This window comes from Mustela nivalis, assembly GCF_964662115.1.
Source record: "Mustela nivalis genome assembly, chromosome: 18".
NCBI classification, from domain to species: Eukaryota; Metazoa; Chordata; class Mammalia; order Carnivora; family Mustelidae; genus Mustela; species Mustela nivalis.
In genome coordinates, this window is record NC_139037.1 from 30,938,709 (window position 1) to 30,956,410 (window position 17,702).

At 45.1% G+C, this 17,702-nt stretch overlaps 1 long non-coding RNA gene across 1 annotated transcript; it reads right to left on the reverse strand.

The window, feature by feature from the left end:
* Positions 1–1,116: 1,116 nt before the first annotated feature.
* Positions 1,117–15,161, reverse strand: LOC309853268. The gene is made up of 4 exons (XR_014305610.1): positions 14,872–15,161; positions 13,933–14,056; positions 4,103–4,444; positions 1,117–2,561 (listed from the first exon to the last, which is right to left on the reverse strand). It is a non-coding gene; the product is annotated as an uncharacterized lncRNA (long non-coding RNA).
* Positions 15,162–17,702: the final 2,541 nt, after the last annotated feature.

The window sequence follows — 17,702 nt, forward strand, 5'->3', positions numbered from 1 at the left end:
GAGGGAGGTTCAAGAGGGCATGAAACCAAAGTTATGTTTGTGAACCGTGTTATGCTCCGGGGGATTTCGGGGGTAAAGAGAGGTGAGTGGGGAATGATTGGACCTAAAGATTGTGCTGGGAGGAGGGAGTGAAAGAAAGCAAATCACTTAGATGTGAAAAAAACAGACAAAGAGATGAATAGGCAAGGCAAGCAAGAAGCACCCATCCCAACAACTAGAACGCGGCGGGGAATGACAATAACCCACAGAGGAGAAAGGCTGTAGGACCAGGTGAATCTCTCCTAGTGCAAGACCTAAGAGTCAGTTGATACAGCCATTCTAGAGAGTGCCATCAGACCCAGGTAGGCGACACAGGCTCTTTCTTCCCATTCTAACGGGATCCTCTATCAGAAGAGAAATCTCACCTTTGCTAAAACTGAGTTTTGACCCACTTGTTTCAGAGGAAGGAAGTGGCATGCAGATCCTTTCCTGACCTCCTCCTGGTCAGCTGTGTTCTCTTCTCCATCACTCATAGTGTGAGCTTCTTGTAGGAGCTTAAATTCCATGACTTCCTTATTTTTGTATTCCCTAGTGCCTACCTCCACGCGTATAGTACATTGTCAAGGGTGTCTGTAGACAAAGTGAATGAATGAACACGTACATGGTCTATGATGTGGAAAATGCCTGTCTGGTCTATCACCCACGCAGGTTCCCTTCCCTTCAGTTATGAGCAACTATGTTAAGCATCTGCCTGTCTCTCTCTATATATAACTGACCTGAGAGACTAGCCTGGAGACGTAGGTAGGCAGATAGATATAGAGACAGATACAGATATACACATATTTCAAATACTCTTTGATATCACTCTTAAACCGAAGATGTTTTTAAACAATGTCTCTGGGTTTGTACCTTGGAGGTGGAGACATTCTCCTCTTAACACTTTTGGCAGCCAAGTCCTTGACTTCTCCACACTGAGGTTCCTGGTTAAATTAACTGGCCTATTCAATCCAAAAATACATTAAGCTGGCTGTTTTGACTGTGCGAGGATTGACTTGGGCAAAGTGGCTGGCAGTTTAAACAGAACGACTGGCACACACACCCCCACCCCCACCCCACCCCACCACCGGCTTCTCCCTGCTGATGGTTACCTAAAGCCGCACACGGAACATCTAGAGCCCAATGCAGTAGTATTCGTGCACCTTTAGTTTTCTTTACTTTTCTTGGGGAAAACTTCCTCTCCAAAGGTGACATCAGTTTTGAGGTTAACGCAAAATTTTTCTGATTTGTTTTCATGGGGTGGGAATGGTGTTTTACAAAATAAATATGAACACTTCAATGGCACATTCTGCTTTAAGCTTTGGGTAATAGCTTATAGTTTACACAGACTCCTTCTGGGACACAGTCGGCGCTCAGTTACTGTGTGTGCATTTGTGCCTCCACTCCCCTCCCCTAATACCAATCATAGGTTTTAAGGTGGACCGCATCCTCTTAATTCACCAGCAAATCCTTGTGTACAATAACTGATCTAGGAGGGATTGTTATATATAGTAATAGCTGCTGAAATTTATTCAGATTTTAAATTAACAGTGATCAGCATACTATGATCTAAGGGCCATATCTGGCCCATTACCTGTTCTTATAAATAAAGTTTTATTGGAACAGGGCCACACTCATTCATTGACACATGGCCTGTGGCTGCTTCTAGGCTACACTAGCAGAGTGAAGCCGTTGTGACAGAGACTGGACAATCCACCAAGCCTAAACTAGTTTCCATCTGGCCTTTTATAGGCAAAAGTTCATCGACTCCTGATTTGTAAGATGCTGTACATTGTGCGCACATGTCGTGGGGCAACCCTTCCGGTTTTCACAATCATCCTAATGATGTGTACTGTGCTTAGCCCCATTTTACAGATAAGGACACTGAGGCACAAAGGGGCTCAGTCAGGGAGTGATGGAGCAAGAAGCAGAACCCAGTGAGGTAGGACTCAAATGTCCATGTGTTTCACCACTGCCCTGGTAGCCTCCCGCCCGGTGAGGGAAGAGATAGCCTCGACTTTGGCAGCAGGAAGCATTCAGTCACTCGCTGGAAATGGACGTCAGGGTGCCCCTCTCCCCCTCTAACTCACCCCAAGCAGGGCCTCCGGTTCCATGGTGGGAGAGGCACGGCTGGGAGTGATTGAAAGCACTGTTGCTGGGCAGGCGGGGCAGAGAGAGGGGGCCTGTGTACCTCCCAGGCCCTCAGCTGACAGCCTGGCATCTAGAAGACAGTGAGCAGAACTCCCCGACTTAGAGCTCTCCACATCCCAAGTGGGCGTCCATGGAGATTAATTTTGTGCCAAAGTGTGAGCTCTCGGGCAGCCTGGGAGCCCAGCAAGGCATGTCAGTGGTCACCTGAGAGTTCTACAAACACGAGGGACGGGTGCTTGGTGGCAGCGTCCCAGGACCCTCTGTGCGGGCCAAGCCCTCCATCTCGCGCAGAGAAGCCGGGTGCTCCTCCCTGACCGGATGGAAAACTTCCCCTCCTTCCAAAACGGGTGTCCCCCAGGCTGCGGAGGCTCCGATGAGGTGCAGGGGAATTTCACCTAAAGTCAGAAAGAGAGGGGACAAGGAGGTTAACAGACAAACAGCTGTAATGTGAGTAGACTTCCTTCATTTAAAATTTTTCTAAAAACCCCTCTGCTAATGACTTGGTGATTTTCACAGTAGTAACTGTGCTGACTTAAAAAATCTGTGGGAGGTCAACAATTTTCCCTCTGCCTGTCACTGTGCTGATTGTGGTTCAGATGTGCCTTAATTACAGTACCTACAGGTGGAGTATTATACAGTGTTTACATTAATCAGAATAGATTTACTGAGGGAAATAAAACCGCCGGCTTCCTTAGGGTTGTACTCTCATCAGGCAGCAAGGGGGCCGGCGGGCCTCTGGGTTAACACGGGGGGCTTGGAGCCGAGACCCCACCTCCCAGCAGCCAGGGGTCCCGGAGAACCTTCATCCTAAGCTGGAGTGCCTTGCTGAACTAAGGAATCAAAGGAAAGTCCCAAAAATTAGATTCATGATTTTTTAGATTGGAAGAGAAAGAGTGTGTGTGTGTGTGTGTGTGTGTATGTGTGTATATGCGTGCATGCATGTGTGGGAAAAGAGACTGTGCAGTTGTTTAAAAAACCAAATTTCTATTGTCTGTGGCTGTAGGGAGCAGGAGGAACCCAGGTAACCTAAGGGAACCCCTTGTTCTACCAAGTGTTGCTTTTACACACGAGGTGGAGGAAGACAGACCCTCTTCTTCAAAGTGAAGAAGATACACACAGTCGTCCAGTTTGGGTTTGGAAGAGGGCTACGTTTTGTTGTTTGTTGTTGGGGGTTGTCCTATTTTATGTCATCTTTTACATTTTACGTAAGGGTTTACCATAAATTTGATTAGAAACAAGGCCAGCAGCCTCCACTGAGGAGGAGGGAACGCAGGCTATTGGCTGAGTTTCCAGCCCTTCGCTTACTCTCTGCCCCTCCCATTCCTCATCCACAACATGGGCCGAATCGTAGCACCTCCCTCACAAGGTTGCTGTGGGGGCTTGTTGAGATAATACGCAGAGAGTGCTCCTAACAGTGCCCTGCAGGTAGTAGGTGCTCAATTAAAGCTCTCTCTTATTATCAGAAGTCATTGCATACGTGGATTTGTAGATTCGACGAAACTTAGTTTCTAGTCCTGTCTCTACTAGGTAGTAGCCGTGATGTTATCTAAGTTGCTAAACCTCTCCCAACCTCAGCCCTTACTCATTTATAATGGGGGGGGGGGGTTACAGTACTTTTTAAGGAAGGTTTCTGAAGGCAGCATACCCAAACTTGTTGCCAGTAATAGCTATAATAGTGATAACTACTAGCAGCAAATTTGGGTGTCATCTAATCTTTAGGAAGAGACATGGTCCTAAGTGCCTGGTCAAGTTTTTAAAGTCCCTCCTTTCTTCTCCCAGGGGTACTAAATTCTTTACTCATTACACAGGTAACGTTATTCTCAGTGGGTCATGCCTGCGTTCCTGGTTAAATCTAGACTTGGCTAATGGAGTCCCAGAGGCACACCCTCCGTCTGCAAAAAAAAAAAAAAGAAGTTTGCAAAACCGTAGCACGTACTTGAGAGGGAAAGCCCCAAGGATGTTCTGAAGATGACGTTGAGCCACAGGAAAACATTTCAGTGGCAATAATCCCATGTAGCATTTCCGGGCATGGTCCCTGAATTGGCCGCATTCAAGAAATGGACAAAGTACTTGAGGGTTTTCGATTTTCCAAAGAACTGACCCATCCATCTTTGGGAATCACAGCCTGGTCACTGCTGTGATCAGGAGCCAGGACTCCTCTGTGTGGAGCCAGACCCAGCAGGCAGGGAAGGTTTGAGACTGCAGGTTGAAGGCAGATCGAGACCCTCCCAGCAGCTCCGGGCTCCGAGGTCCATCTCAGCCTCCCTGAATGTGCTCTCTGCAGAAGCAATTGTAAGGTTTAAAAAAAGGGGGGGGGGTCTGAAGAGGAAGGAAGGGAGAGAGGGAGGGAGAACCTCCCTCTTCTCTCCCCACCTGGCCTCATTTAGTCTTCTTTTACGTGCGTTAGAGAAACACGAGCTCCAAGCGTGAAATGAGAATTCCCAGACCAAAGAGGATTTTGCCATCTTTTGCCAGATCGCGTCTTCTTTGGGGCTGTGCTCACTCCAGCTCTCCCCGCCAACGTCATGAGCATGTGTGGCGCTCTTCAGAGCTCCGTCGTTCGGCTGAGTATCTGGATGGAACTGTAAAAAGTCCACATCCTTCAAACTGTTACTCCTCTCTGCTGTGGCCCAGGAGGAGCCCCTCTGGGAGCAGTTGCTAGTTGGGGACTAGGCTGGGCTGGGAAGATGCCTCTTGGACACAGACCCCTGTCTCACCTAGAGCCCTTTCTGCGTTTGCAATTACATGGTTTCATTTCAGGGCTGGCAGCTAAAGCTGACCTTTCTTTGCATTACAACTAGTTTCATTAACACCTTTTTTTCTTTTTCGTTCCTCTGTGTGAGCTATTGTCATTTGGTTTGGGTTAGCCAGATTGCTTGGGGAGGGGGGGCACCGGGCCAGGGCACAGGGCACTTCTCAAAGACTCAGATACTATTCCTGCTTCTGCTTGCCAGCTGGAACTTAAAAAACATCAACAGAGTGAGTGGATCACTGACTTTCAGACATCTAGTGTTTTAGAACCATAATGTATCTGAGGGATTACAAAGAATTAAGCCCTTAGTTCAAAAATAAGGGAAGGGGGGCGCTCAGAGGCAACTCTGGGCATGGCTAAGCTAACTTCCCACCCAGCCTTCCAAAATAAAGCCTCTCCCCTGGCTGCCCCGAGGGTTTTCATGATCCCCAGTCACTGTATTGCCAGGAATCTGGAGGGCAGCCTCAAGATACGTCATTAATTTAAAATCTATGATAAATATTAGAACATTTTAAGAGGCCCTGTGTAGCCTTCTAGTTCAGATAAACAGTACTCTGCCCACAATCATGGCTTTAGAGCTATTGTTTTAACAGAAGTGCAGAGAGAGGAATACAGTTGACCTTTGAACAATGTGGGGGGTAGAGGCCCTGAACCCCTGCATGATGGAAAATCTGCATTTAACTTTTGACTCCCCCCCAAACTTAACTACTAATAAACTACTTTTAACCGGAAACCTTACGGATAACACAGCCAATTAAACCGTATGCTGTATGTTACGGGTACTATATACTGTGTTCTTAAGGCAAACGAGTGAAAAGAAAACTTTACTAAGAAAATCATAAGGAAAAGAAAATACATTTGCAGTCCTGTGCTGGGAAACGTCACCAAGTAAGTGGACCTGTGCGCTTCAAGCCCACTTTGTCTAAGGGTCAACGTAATTAGCATACTATTTGCTTCCCTGTAAGTGGGTGCTTCCGTCTTTGCAAGCACTTGGTAGGACAGAGTCTTTGAGGTCATCGTGAACAAAGGTCAGAGATAAAGAGCCGGACTCTCCCGCAAGAAAACATTGGCTGTGTCAAGATTCACTTGGGCAGGAAACTTCATAAATTATAAACTAGTGGCATTTCCAAATGAGTGGCATTTTTTTTTTAATGTTATGGTCCTTTGAGGTATGTGCAGTCTCTATGAAATGATTATATAAGGGACTGGTTTTATTACATGAGCTCACTTAGGATCTACACCCCTAGTCGGCTATTCTGGGGGAGGAAAAGGTGGCGTAGTTGATGAAGAGAACGGTAACTGACTTTCTAGACCTGATTTCTGACTCTGGTTCCGCCTCTAACCAGCGTGTGGAACTGGGCATATTACTTTGTTTCTTTTGATCTTAGTTTACTGTCTAAAGACTTGCACTAAAGGGCCTCTCATCAGCTGCCAGATTTAGGAAAAACAAAAGTGAAACACACAGGCATCTAGATACATTTCAATATCAGATATTTTTTTCGTAGAAGTGTGTCCTGAGAAATATTCGGGCCATTCTTCTACTCTTCTCAAACTATTCATTGTGTTTCTGTAATTCAAATTGAGCTTGGGTATTGTGTTATTTTATCTGGCAACCCCAGTCTCTAAAATCCTTGCGATCTTAAATTTGAATTCTGTAATGAATGTATCTGAGTTGTATTTGTTTCTAAAAGAGAGTGGGAGTGATCCTCAGGGAGGGAGGAAGGGAGAGAGGGGGGGAAGGAGAGGTGGAGGATGGGGGGCAGGGGGAAGGGGAGACAGAGAGACAATTCCCTGAGAATACCAGCAGATTTCCAGTCCACAAAAAGACAGTTGACAGCATCTAGAGGAACGCTGTGTTATAGAACTCTCATTTCCAGAGGCAGCCCCCTGAGAAAACAGCAGCCTTTCCTAATGGCCCTGAGACTAGATCCCTTGAAGGCCCAGGGAGCTCGGTCTCCCTGCCCCCCGCAGCTGTCTCCTACATAGGCAGTGTTGTGCTAGGGATAGGGGTGAAGAAAAATCAACTCTAGGCCTTTCAGAGCACAGAGACAATTGGACTGAATCCTCGCCCTGTGCCACCATGCCACTATGCACGGAGAACCAGAGGATTCCCCTTACAGGGGCCTGAGCAAATCATCCTTTAGTGGAAGCCAGGGATGGTTCTGGGCATCCTCTTTTTCCCTGTGTGAAGTGGAGACGGCGCCCAGCAGTACCTCCGTGGGTATGGGGAAGGGTGCAGGGTCGAGTACAGAGCAAGGCAGAGGCAAGGGAGGGAGATGCTGGAAGTCAGTGTTCCAGGATGGAAATTGCAGTTAGCAAAAGGCCTGGTAGCGGGAGGTGGGATGAAAATAAGAAGCGTTCCAACAGAGCCTTAAAAAATAATTGCAGATAACGCTTTATCTTGTGTTACGGTGTAAGGTCCCTCCCTTAAGAATAATGACCACCTCTCTGGACCATTTAGTCTGGGTCTTTTGCAATTTATCAGAGATGAGTTTCCTGGAGTCTGGGATCCCATTCAAGGCAGTGTGGAAACATGCACAAGCGTGTTGATTACATTTCCACAGTCCTAGCATTCCGCCCTTGAGAGGAGCCGTCCCTCCACTGATTTCTGGAATGGATGGGCAAACAGAGCCCCAGTGTCTCCAAAAGCACTTCAGCAACCCCCACTCACACACCCACACACCTATGCAGACACACAACCGCCGGGCTTCTCTGAAATTCTACCTGCACCCAGAAGTGCTCCGAGCCAGAACCCGGGTGTGAACACAATACGGTTAGGACACCATGTCTTATAGACAGAAAGAAACGAGGAAAAACAACTCTTTGCTTTGGATGCAAATAAACTCAGCTTCACCTTTAATGCCGAAAGCCTGCGCCCTTGGCAAGATATCTGGAGACTGTTCCCAAAGTATTAATCTTCCTCGGCTTACATGTTAAATAGGTCTTTGGAAACTGTTTCTCTAGCACTGATTTTTCTCTCCAGTACAGTCTCCCTCTCTCTTCCCTTTTTAGTACAGTCAGAACTCCCCAGCAGCAGGAAGCCCCAGGGGACGGAGGTCAGGAAAGCTACTCGGGGTAGATTTCAGAGCCACCCTCTCTGTGGACGACGGTTTGGGCAGCCGGGCCCGCCGGCAGATGGCGCTGTGCCGCACGTTATAGCCCGTCGTGTGCGAGCCCGGAGCCCGGAGCCCGACGGCTCCAAGTTTCTAGTGCCATTCCTGGACCGAAACAAATGTTTGTGGAATTAAGTAGTGACTTCCTTTAGTCTGCGCCACTATTACTGGCCGTGTTTTCAGGCTCTAGATGTTAACATATGCCATATATTGGCTTTTGGGGTGAAATCGGGGGTTTCCAAGCACATTCTAACCCATCCTAATCTGCTCAGGTCAGCAAACGAAAGTCTGCATTTTCTGATAAAAATAACCCACAAAACTTCCATATTAAGAGCTAGAAGGGTTTGGAAGACAAAGAAATGCTGAAAAATGTAAGTAACCAGAGTGCCTCAGATTCTTCTTTCTAAATAAACAAGAGAGGGAGGGAATTTCTTTTACCAGTCTCGGGAATAAAAAAGCACCATAGTGAACTGGAAAGCAGCTCAGGTCTTGGGTGGAAAGAGTCCGTGGCTACTGGGGGGTGCTAGGTAGGGGCTCGGGTTATATCACTGCTGAAGACACTTGAGTGAGACAAGCACAGGTATTTCACTGTGGACAAAATTTAGGAGATGTGCTGGAGACCTAAGGCTGTTGGTCTCGAAGTCAAGCCAGAGGCCATGGGTTTCCAGGACAAAGTTAACAACCCTGGATTAGAGTGGAATGAATCGCCAGGGCGTTTGCTCCTCCATGCCAAGTGGCCCCATTAGTTAGGGCTCAGTATGTATTTCACATCGCCATAAAATCCATCTTCTTAAAGTAAACAAGGCAAGGCTGCGTGCATCTCCAGCAAGACATATGAAGCTTTGTTTGGGATAATGGATTTGACATGAGTAAAAGCAGTGGGGATTAGATGGGCCCAGCAAGGATAAATATGACTAATTGTCATCTCCCTGCATCAGAATAAACAGGGCCAGCACCACAGGCTGGGAGGACATGTTGGAGGAAGGGGGCTGGGGGAGACTGTAATTGATCGGTAACTGATTGATAAAGCAGGGATGGAATGCAGTGCTAAGGTTTCCTCTTGCCTGTGGATGTGAACATTCACTGTTTTCCAGTTTCTGAGCATTTTATTACTCAGGTGGTACTGTGTCCGGCAGAGTGCGCCTGCGGCCATCTGCCCTGGGCACGATTACTTTGGACTTCTCTTTCTTAATGTTGATTAAACTTTGGAAATTGGCAGGACATCCTGGTCATCTTTTACACAAAATGGACAGGCTTTCCAATCTTCTCTTGGACTTTTTAAAAAGTTTTCATCCAGTGGCCCAGTCATTTCTCTTTATATCCTTTAGAGATAATGTTTAACTTTCTTAAGCCACTTTATGGTTTTATTTTGCTGATAAATCAAGAGCTATGGCTGTGTGGATTTATTTTTCTTGGGTAATTTATAAATATATCCAGTACTGAAATACATCCCTTTAAAGTAAGAACTGTTCCCAGACTTTGAAACTTAATCATTCAAAACAGTAATTATGTTTAAGGTGATCGAATAATATGACAAGGTAAATTCATTTACTAACATATGGTTTTTAACATTTGATGCTTGGTCTTTTTTCAACCTGTTTTCATTTTTAAAGCTGAAGTTCAAAGGCATTTTTCTAGCCAAATGTCATTTATTATGTCGACGTATGCTGTTTATCCCGTGAATATTGTCAACGGAGTGATATGAAATGGTAGTTTTGTGACTAATAGCAATATTTAAGGCTTACCAAATATTACAAACATTGCAGATGTTAATATCCAGAAGCTGATTTTGGATCCGATTTAGAGCTATGTTTCAAACAGAGCCACATTAAATTTAAAATTAGTCAAGGATTACAGTTTGCTATGAAGAATGTCTCCACCCCCAATATGAGTGAATGTCATCAAAGTGAAAGGGAAAAAAAAAGGAAAGACAAGAAAAGATGTGATTGTTTTGACACAAGTGAGAGAAGCTTAGTGTCGCTTCATTTTTAACCTCATTTCAAATTATCTTTTAACCACCCTGATATTTCTGCATAGAGATAATCACATCTCATCAGCCTTCTCAAAACCCGGCAGCTCCATACCCAGGGCTAATGCTTGTTAAATCATATTGCTAAACGAATGGCTACAGCTTCTGCAGCAGACAGATGGAAATCAGCTTCGCCGGACTGCCTCTCCACGCCCCCCGCTCCCCCCCCCCCGCCCCCATCATTCAATGTTATTTTGTTTCCCTGGGTAATTTTAATCTTACATAAGGTGTGTGGATGTTTTTTTCCTAGAAAGGCAGGACAGGAATTCAAAAAAATGTAAAAGCAGATCTGCCCTATAGGTGATGAGAGACCTGTTGAAATGGTCCTGAGAAAATAAACACTCGGATTCACAGGCACACAGAATAGAAGAAAATCATTCTCAAGGAAGGCAGGGAACCCTAGGACTTCCAGAGAAGAAAAAAGATCCCCTGGTTTTAAACAGACACCATCAATTACTCCTCACATCGGTCCAGAATTCGCCTATCACTGAGGTTTAACAAACCCATCAAGAAAACTGGGCTTATTTATTTTGGTAGTTTTGCATCTGCGGATAGAAAGGCAAAAGGCCGCTGCCTCCCATTTGAAAAACTTAGCGTGAAACCAGCTACCTTATCTCTACACGATTTGCCTTAACTGCACTTCCTCTCACTTTGTCATTTAATTTGTAAGGTTTCCAAATCAGAGTGACTATCGTCTATTAGTCCCCCTGGTGACAGAGGGCAGGGCGTTGTTGTATCTGAGTTAATAAAGCAGAAATCCAAGCCTAATTACTGGTGAGATAAACCAGGCTGGTAGGGTCTGGAGCTATCTGCACCCAGACGTTTTGGAGTGAGACCCTGGGCACCGAGAACACGCAGAGACCAAGCCAGTTGGAGCACATTTATTTTCATAGAGCAATGCTGATAAATTTCAGCGACCACCTTCGTTGGGGGATCATGTGTTTAATGTGCATCTATAGGGGGAAGCAAGTGTGTATTCATTAATCAAAAGAGATAATGGGGGACAAAGGTGCGTCATAACTGCAAGGGGCAAAACAAACAGAGAGTGGCATTTTTGTCCCAAGGACATGTATGTATGTTTAAAGATAGTCTACATAAGCAGGCACTAAACAACTCACGGGGCATGGGAGGGGGTGAGAGTCTGAGAGAAGGAGAAGGAGATCTGAGAACGCCTCTCTGATGACAGCAGGGACACCATGGAAAGAATCCCTCAATATAGGTAGATTACAGATACAGTGTAACATACAGAATCATACTGTATGTGGCAGAATGACTTAACTTCTATAGAATAGAATCTGATTGAAAGTCTGATTTACTGATTATTCAGAGAGTCACACTGTGTTGTTATAGGCCCCTCTCCTGCATATGACTGGACCATATTTATGCAAATTGCATAGGCGTGCTGAGAAACTTCCCCATCCAGTGTACTTTTTCCTGTGTATTACGCAAGACTCTGACACTGTTGTCCTTACTACCAGCCTTCCCGCTGCCCCTCCTTCAAAGTAAACAAACAAAAAATGCCCACCTCTATGGTGAAAATCACCAATATTTAAGAGATGTTCAGAAAAAGAAAGAGAGAGAAAAAAAATAATAATAATAACCCAGTCCCTGGCTTCTGATTTGGATGGTTACAATTATCTGTGGATACTGTAGCAAGATCTGAGAAACTGTGTTTGGAGAGGGAATCTATTAATGCAGCTTTGTCCAACAAATATTAAAATTGCAAAGTAATTTGCCCATTTGACAATGGCTAATGAACTTAAGTATGCAGAATGAACTTTAATAATTGAGGAAATTGTGCAATTACACTGAAAGCAGCTGAAAATTACAAATAAAATTAACTCTCTAGTTTAGCAAGAATATTACTGCTTCTATTACCAGCCACTTTATGTGGGTATCAAGAAAGTCTGGAAAGTTTCAAGTGACTGTACATTTATTGTGATGATTACTCATTTTTTAAAACAGAAATGAGCCCTAATAATTCTTTTCCCCAATATGTTTCTGGATTACCATGTGGTTGGAATTACACAAAATGTCTCACTGGCAGGGTATGTTTTAATTTTGATTTCAGGTTTATGATCCTATCTGTGTCTATTTTCAATTTAAATGGATTACATTCAGCAAAAATCCTTTTACTACCCTGACTTGGCTGTCTCATACTATTAGGCTGTATATGTTCGGCTTCTACAAATCTGTTAATACATAAAACCATCAGAAGCTTCTTATGTTCGAACCAGGTTAGACCGAAGACATCAGATTAATATTTGATAATATAGAAGGGCCCTTAATCAGGCTTGCTTATTTCGTGACAGAATGTTTCTGTAATTATCATAATTGTTGTGCTAAATATGTTTGTCTTTGTATCTGGCTTTGGGCATAATCTTCTCTCTTGAAAGCCACTCAATGTGGGACTTGAGATTCCTGCACAAAACCCAATTAATATTAAGATGACAAGCCCCGATGAGCTCCAAAGAGGGAACAGCTGAACAGACTCTAACATTCTTAAGTACAGATACTTGAGTGATCAAGTACATCTAAGGCAGACACACAATTCAATAATCCCTTTCTCAAGAAAGTCAAGAGGCCTGAGAGATACGAAGGAAATCAAAGGAACACATCAGAAAGAAAATGAAGGGTCTGGTCCTGTAGCGTCTCTATTAAAATGCAAAAGTTATGGATTTTTTTCGGGGTGATGGGAACCTTTTCTGTTTTTATTGATTTCTTTTTATAGCTTGATGATTTCTCTAAGATTATCTTAAAAGCTTAAAGAAAAAAGGGGCCTCATCAAAAGGTATCTGGCATGACAGGAACATATACAGTTTGGGTTAACATGATGAGGGAGGGTGCCGGAAGTCCGGGGAGAAAGGGATCCTGCCCCCGGGGAAGGTCTGCACCCTCCACAGTAAAATGGAAATGTCATTGCCACATTCCGGGGCCTGTGGCCAACCCACCCTGCCCGCCCCTGGGCCAGTAAGGAGAGAAGAATGACAGGCTGGGCATACCTGGGCGCTCCCCCAAGAAACAGAGTTCTAACGTGCTCCATTAACAAACGTATTTCCGTTGGTGTTGTATAAAGCGGTCACCTTCGTCCCCTGACCCCCCATTTCCTAGCCTCGCGGGTGACTCCTTGGATTTACAGCTAAATTCACTGTCCAGAGGTGACATCCTAACCCATTGATTTGCAATCAGAAATTGGTTTCCTGTCACTTTAAAAGTGAGGCACTAAGGGGCAGTAAAAACAAGGCAGTCGGAGCTAAATGGAGCTATAGTTCAGGCTCTGGGCCATTACACACTACCTTTCCAATGTATTTATTACATTAAGAAACCTCTGCAGTGCACTTTAAATGGCCGGCGACACCCTCTTAGATGACTTATTGCTCTGTGAAATCAGGTTTGTAGAAACTCTTTCACATGTGCCAAAACAAAACAAAATCTGGTACACCCGTGTCGGTGCCCAGGAACGTTCCAGGACCTGTCCACGGGGTCTCCGCACACTGCTGTGCCCGGCGCACGGGCAGCACACAGTCTCCATTGCCGGGCACAGAGCCTCGCCGGAGCTCACTCAGCTCGGGCACCACAAAAAGTGAAACCAACCAGTGTGACACCCTGGCTACTTGCCCGATAAATCCGGGGGAGCCTCTGAGGCCGCCTGCCCCATGTCGCGGTCTTGTCCCAAGGGGAGAAGGGCCAGTGGTACATGTACTCCTACCGCCCCCACACGTGACATCCCGACAGGTCTTTTCAGATGCTTGTCTTTACAGTCACCAGCAAGGACCAGGGATAACTCTTGTCCAAGCTACCCAGTGTGGGGTAGCAGTCCATCTCCCCGGTGCAGCCTTCCATTTCCCGAGATGCAAGTGGCGGAGAATTACCGTGCAGATGTGCTCGGAGATTCCTCCTGTGAAGCCAGACACACAGATCCCTTCCAGATTCAGCTCCTGGCTGGGCCTAGAGCCTCCATTTCCTTTCTCTGCTTGTCACAACAAGGCAGGATGTCTCGGGAGAGAGAGAAAAAGAGAGAGAGAGAGACCCTCACCTGGGAGGTATGGAGGCTCAGCGCACCGTGACATCAAAATAGACTCTTCGCCGCACGAGCACGGACGAGCCTGCTCGCGGAGCGAATTGCCCCCAAATTGTGAGATATTTGAAACAAAGTGTGTCCCTGTTGCCTTCTGGGGTTCCTGCTAATTAATATTCAAAAGACTCGAAGAGGAAAAATGGATACCTAAATCATACATATGTATATGCCTTTTAAGCTTTATTATAAAGGCAAAATAACCCCTTACTTGGTTAAAATCCAACTTGAGTCAACATACAAAGGTAACTGCACTGTAGTACTAGACATATCTGATTATGTAGGCAAGTTCCTGCGCCACCAGAATCTCTCAATAGTAATTATTATGCCAAGCACCCTGTTGGCACAATTACACTAAAGCTCTAATTAGTAGCAGTAAGATTAGAACCCCTACATGTTAAATCTGTAGAAGCAACGCTGAGTGAAGGATTTAAAACAGTTTCAAAACATTGTATTGTCTTTATTACAGTCTTTATACTTCAGTAAAGAAGGGTTTTCTATAAAATGCACTTAAAATAATCTGGTCCTGTCACTAAAAATAGGAAAGATAAGGTAATTGCAGTCAAACCTAGCGAGTCGACTTGCTACCTAGGTGCATTAAATCGAAAATGACAAATCTCGTGAACTCCAGTGGGAGAGACATACTTCCTCCCTGCTGGACGCATTGGTATTTTTCCAACCATCAGCCAGGGGAACATGCAGGGGCCATACTTGTCATGGGCGGTTTTCTCATTACCTCCGAGAAGCCGGGAGGCAGGCGACGTGCATCGGGAGCGGATCTTCCTCGCCCATCTGATTGCAGCATCAGGAGATTTACCTGTTTCCTTAGAGACTGCGACATCCACTTTGAACACAGCACAGGGCTCCTCCCCTCCGGCTGAGACAGCTCCCGGCTCCTTAGCTACCCGCTGGGTGCAAAGCTGGACATCCGGGTCCTGAGCTGAGGTCTCCAGGGGGAAGGGAAACCAACCCCCCAACCCCCAGCACAGAGGTCCCCCCAACCCTGGGCAAGCTGAGAACCGGCTGGGGGTCTGCAGCACACACAGGAGGGTTTGGGGAAAGTAAAAACAGCCAGGACTCCTTAGAGTCCCAGCGAGAGAGAGAGAGAGAGAGAGAGAGAGAGAGAGAGAAGGAATGCGTACACGAATTGCCAACAGGCCAGGTGTATGTATTTGGACTGGGAATCTTGCAATGGGATTTTCCCATGAAACTGAGTCGTCACGACTGTGTAAAAGGTTTTAAGGGAGCAAACCTAGAAGCTCAGCGGGAGGGGAAAACAAAGCCATTTCTTCTGCCTCATAGTTTCCCACCCCCTGGCCACCCCCTCCCGTGCCCCCCCCCCCACTTTCCAGTAATAATTAGGTTTGGAGGCTCAGCAAACCCTGAGAGTTGCCAGATCAGGGCAGGTAGAGGCTGCTGGGGGCCCTGCCTCATCGTCTACTGTCTCACCGGCCCACTCAGCTCCAGTCATGGGCAAAAATACCTGGTCCTGGTCAGCCTGGCAACCCCCCCCCCCCAACCAGGTGGAACAGGAGTCCTGAGCACAAAGGAGGTGCGTTGGAGGCCCCAGGAGCTGTTGGGTGTTAAAGAATGTATCCACCTGTGGGCAGAACTTGGCCTTCCTACTTTGAGGATGAGACCTTAACAACACTGCTATTCTGCAGTAATCTGTCCATAAACCTATAGCCACAGGACAAACGTGTGAAAAATTTGCCTGGGCTTTTCCACTGGAGCAAATGCATTATTTATTTCACTTCGGAAATGCTAAGCCAAACGACTTTGGCATTCTAGGATGAAAATAAGAGACGGAAATCTCTAAACGTTACCTTGGTGTCCCTAAATGGCACTTCTTTCCCTCCACCAACAAATTTTCCACGATTACAGCAATAGTTAGTGTCTATTTGTAGAGCAGACGTATATAGAGTTTAGAAATGTGTAGCCTAACAGCTGTAAAACTGTCTACAAGAATGTGCAGTGATAACGGGGCAGAAGTCAGAGGATAGCCTCTGAATCTTAATAATTGTATTACTCAGCCATATGTTATATCTGGAAGTGCTCTTTACTGTAAAAGAGAAGATCGGGGAGAGTGTGGTACTTTCTAGCTCCTATATTTTATGTTGGCTTCTCTTCCAGAGCCCCAGACTGAGGGAAGGAAGTGAAAACAGCCTTCTGCCTCACAGGTTATCTTATTGCCGTCATAATTCCAGTATTTATATGCATGCATGTTTTATCTACAGAAGATATCCACATGAGAGCTGATCTTTCTGCAACTGTTACAGAACTATTAAACATATATTAGCATGGTCATTTTTATTTAATGGAAACAAATAACAGTTAATCTTATTGGAAGGGTTAAGTGGGTTTACTTGGTAAAGGGCAAATCCCTTTGGATGCTTTCTTTTTTGAAGAAAAGCTGGGGTTGCTGACAGATGGTCTTTGTCTGAGTGTAGCTGAGGACAGATACAGTTTCTTTTTACACATTTATGAAAGTTGTAGATATAGATGCTTGGTAATATGCAGTGGCCTAGGACAAAGAGCAAGCTTGATGGGCAGAGAGGATTAGATTTCAGATCAGTGACAGATGGCTGGCTTAGCAGAGTCAGATAAAATTAAAAGGGGGGTAGGGGATGGATAAAAAGAAGCCACTTTCCATGTAAAAGTTACATCTCTTAAGACAATGGCAGCATGCAACATTCAGCTCTCTTCCCACAGGGTGTCAAATTCCTAGATTTAAATTCCTGCTTGAAATAGGCGTTTTATTTTGGTCTGGGGTGAAGAGGTGGGATCATTCTGTGTTGACCAAGTTTATCAAAGGGAAACTAAGAAACAAGGTAATTAACAATTTGCCTTTCAACTTGTCCTGAGGCAGAGAGTACTTTCATTTGCAAAATCGCCCTGGATATTTGCATGTGGGTTCTCACTCACACCATTCCTCCCCAGCTGGAGCAGATTTTTATAAGCCTATCGGTAAAATCCACGTTTTTGCTTACTCCGTACACGCCATTTAAAGCTCTAACATCACTATAACCTTCGTCAAATAACCATACAACATATTTAGTGTTAATTTGTCACACTGAAATTATTCATCGGTGTCTTGAGTAAGTCTGATGATATTTATGGGTTATGCCATTCCATGTTTTCTGGCCATGCAGTTTGCTAGACTTCATAGATTTACTGTGTCTGCTTTTTTATGACTGACATAGCAATAACCAGATTGCAAAGATATTTATGTTGTTTGTGGCTTAGCAAGATAATTAAAGGATATAAATTAATCAAGTGCAATTAATTAGAAACTTTATGTTCGCAGCAGTCCTTCTTTGCATGTATAATTTATATTTATTGATTTCCTGGCTTTCATTAGCCTATGAGATAACAGCAAAAATGCATTAGAGAAGAAAATGTACAATTAGCGCGAGAGTGAACCTTGGCATAATGGATAGATCAGCACATGTTTGGGGCAAATATAAAGCTTTGTTAACTGTCATAAGCAGTTACAATTGATGAGTGGTATTTCCCTACATATCTTTCAGCTGATTAACGGCGTTTTTAAAGAGTCGCCTTAATGGG